Source organism: Acinonyx jubatus, chromosome X (assembly GCF_027475565.1).
Source record: "Acinonyx jubatus isolate Ajub_Pintada_27869175 chromosome X, VMU_Ajub_asm_v1.0, whole genome shotgun sequence".
NCBI lineage: Eukaryota > Metazoa > Chordata > Mammalia > Carnivora > Felidae > Acinonyx > Acinonyx jubatus.
In genome coordinates this window covers 37,044,771-37,048,371 of record NC_069389.1, presented here as the reverse complement: position 1 = coordinate 37,048,371, position 3,601 = coordinate 37,044,771, and the positions used below count along the sequence as shown (strand labels likewise).

The 3,601-nt window shown below is 41.9% G+C and overlaps 1 pseudogene; it reads left to right on the top strand.

Moving 5' to 3' along the window:
- The first annotated feature begins 1,214 nt into the window (after positions 1-1,214).
- LOC113597535 (cystatin-C-like) lies at positions 1,215-2,161 on the top strand (annotated as a pseudogene).
- Positions 2,162-3,601: the final 1,440 nt, after the last annotated feature.

Here is a 3,601-nt window from a genome sequence, read left to right as displayed (position 1 = left end):
TGTTCAGAGCGTAGGTTCAGGTTTCCAACAGGCAATAGGAGCTTGCAAACGTGACCCACTCCTGTTTTTCCACCGAATGGTCCTCTTGTGTCTATCTCTGCAGCTCAAATTTGTTTCAGATCGGTACTTATCGGTTCCTGTCTTACGTGAACGACAAAACAGTAATTTCCAATTCCGCTGTTGAACCTTTTGAAGAAATACAATACATAAGAAATACATAAAATAAAGAACCCAAATCACAGGTTTTAGCTCAAGAAATAATCACAATAATATCTACCAATCCAGATCAAGAACTAGAACGTTCTCAGGACTCCCCAAGTGATCTTTGTATCCCCTCTCAGATGTGAACCCCACTCTCCTCCCTAAAGGTAACCTCTGTTTGAATATCCAGCCCCAAAGATTAATTTTGCCTGTGTTTGAATTTTATATAAATTGAACGAGGCATTATGTACTCTTTTATGTCTGGATTTTTTTTGCCCAACATTGTATTTATGTGAGTGATTCATCAGTATCATTGCACACAGCAGTAGTTCATTAATTTTTATTGCTATGGTTTGTATAAATATGCTCAGTTCATTTATCCACTCTCCTGATGGCTATCTGAGCTGTTTCCTGGATTTGGCTATTCCCATAATACTGCAATGAACATCCTTGTACATGAATTTTGATGCACAGATACATATATTTCTTTGGGTATATATCTAGGAATTGACTTACTGGATTATGGGATATGTGGTACATAGTGAAAACTTCCAGTTTTCGACAATGGTGATATCAGTTTACACTGATTGTAGTCCCAGCAATACATAAGGATTCTAGTTGTTCTACATCCTTACAATACTTGCTATTTTTTATTCTTCATTTCAGCCATTCAGTAGGTATATAGTGGTATCTAATTGTGGTTTTAATTTGCATTTTTCGAAAAGTAATAAGGTTGAGCCCCTTCTCACATATCCTTAGGAATAAAGGAAATACATGCATTTAACATTATAAATTCCCTTAGATGCATAGCTTTAGATGCACTTCAAAAGTTAGCTCGTATTTTAATTATTATGTAGTTTGGGATGTTCTCTGATTTCTATTGTAATTGCTTCTTTGACTCATTGTCTACTGAAATTTACATTGTTAAATTTCCAAACAAAAGGGGATTTTCTGGTTATCTCTTTGTTAATGATGTCTGGCTTACTTCCACATACTCTGAATGATTTCATTCCTTTGAAATTTGTTCTATGGCTCACCATACGCTAAATTTTGGTAAATGTTTTCTGACCCCTGGTGAAGAATGCACAGTCTATAATTGTTGGGGTCAATATTCTACAAGTGTCAAATTAGAAGAAGCAGGAAATAAAAAAAAAAAAAAACATAAAGCTCTAGGAGATTTGTATAATAGGACACATGAAGTTGACCCAATTTGGCATGTACAGAAGAAACAGAAAATATTCCTGATCACAATAACACAAAAGTTGAAATTAACAATAAAAGTAGAGGCTCGTCTCCGCTGGATCACTCCCCTCCGTAGCCTGTGCGCTGTCTATCACGAGCACACCGTGGCCAGGCCCGGGCGCACCCCGCTGCGCCTGCTAGCTGCTGTGGCCCTGACTCTGGCCCTGGCCGTGAGTCCCGGGACCGGCAGGAGAAACAAGTCTGCACTGGTGGGCGCCCCGTTGGACGCCGACGTCAACGAGGAGGGCAGGCGCTGAACTCAGCGGGTACAGCAAGGGGAGCAACGACGCGTACCCCAGCCGCGCGATGCGGGTGGTGCGTGCCCGAAAGCAGGCCGTGGCTGCATTGAACTACTTCCTGGACGTGGAGATTGGACGAACCAGATGTACCAAGTCCCAGCCCAACTTGGACACCTGTCCCTTTCATGACCAGCCACATCTGATGAGGAAAACGCTCTGCTCTTTCCAGATATACACTGTACCCTGGATGGGCAAGACATCCCTGGTGAAGTCCGGCTGCCAGGATGCGTAGAGGACCCTGTGACAGGCTGGGTTGCTCGGGCCCCCTTCTCCCACCCCGCTCCTCCTTGTAGAACTCCTAATCCTTGGAAGGGTGGCCCTGTCCAGGTGATGTCCCCTCAGTGTGCTGGTCCCAGGAGACAAATAGAAAAGGATTCTGGGGCATTTTTTGGAAAGCAAAATGTAATGCACTCGTTCTGCTGTATCTTCATCAATAAAAAGTCACATCAGCTAATAAATAAATAAATAAATAAATAAATAAAATTAAAAGGAGAAAGAAAAAATTACCACCTCTAAAGTAAAAGCAACTTCTTTCCTGAACAACTGAGCTAGGAGGGGAAAAAAATCATAAAAAAAAAATAAATAAACAAACAAGTACGCTTACATAAATGCTGTATATCAGATAAAAATTAAAGCATTAGGCAGAGAAAAAAAAATTTAGCCCTAAATACTTACATGAATAACCAAGAAGAAATAAAAATAAATTACTCAAACTCAGTAGGTTAGAAACGAACGCAAAATTAAACCTAGGGGAAGCAGAAAGGAAATGAGGCAAAAGCAGAAATTGTTGATCTAGAAAACCTCTGTATTTAACAAATAAATCAAACAGCTTACTCTTTGAAAAAGTCAATAAAGTGGATAACATTGTTGTATTAGGCTTAGACTTTGGTTATAAACAACCCCTAAGTCCCAGGGGCTTAGCACATAAATTTTATCTCTCATTCACACAAAGTCCACTGTAGGTTAGAAGACCGTCCAAGGCAAATATTGCCCCCCACACTACCTCAGCAATTCAGCCTGCTTTGACTTGGGATTGTGTCCTATCAACACATGCCCTCCATACTTCCTGTCCATGAAAGAGAATCTGGAAGCTTCCACGGGGGCTTTTCACTCTCAGCATGGGGTGTTTCCAGGACTCTAAGGAAGAGAAATTTTATTACACTCTGAGTGGGAGCTCCTAGTTTAATACCCTGGGAATGTGAGGAGCCAGCGGGTTTGGGGTAAAGGAGACATTCTCTAGCGTGGCCATTTTCTTTGCTCAGGAAGTCAAACAATGCAAGAAATAGGAAAACACTCACTTTTTGACGCTAGTGCTTCCTACAGAAAGATTGAAAGTGAAATCACTCCTGGGGCACCTGGGTGGCCCAGTCGGTCGAGCATCCGACTTCGGCTCAGGTCATGATCTCGCAGTTGGTGAGTTTGAGCCCCGCATCAGGCTTGCTGTTGCCAGCCTGTCAGCGCAGACCCCACTTCGGATCCTCTGTCCCCCCTCTCTCTGAGCCTCCTCTGCTTGCACCAAAACTAAATAAATATTAAAAAAAAAAAAAAAAAAGTGAAATCACTCCTTCCATGGGAAGGACTACAGAGAATGCAGTATTTCACCAAAGCCATCAGGTGTGCTCTGTTAGGAAGAATACCAACATTAGGCTATCCTCTGTTGGCCAGGACTGATGTTCGGGGAAGCAGCCACGTAATTTGGCTCATTGGCAGCAATGGCAATGATGGCCATGGCTCACGCAAGCACGATGGGCCTATTTAAGCTGTGTTTTTTCATTTGTTTGTTTCGTTTTGTTTTTTTTTTTTTTTTTTCCTTTTTCTCTTGCTGTCTCTCTCCTCTTATCCCTCCACTCAAGCTACGC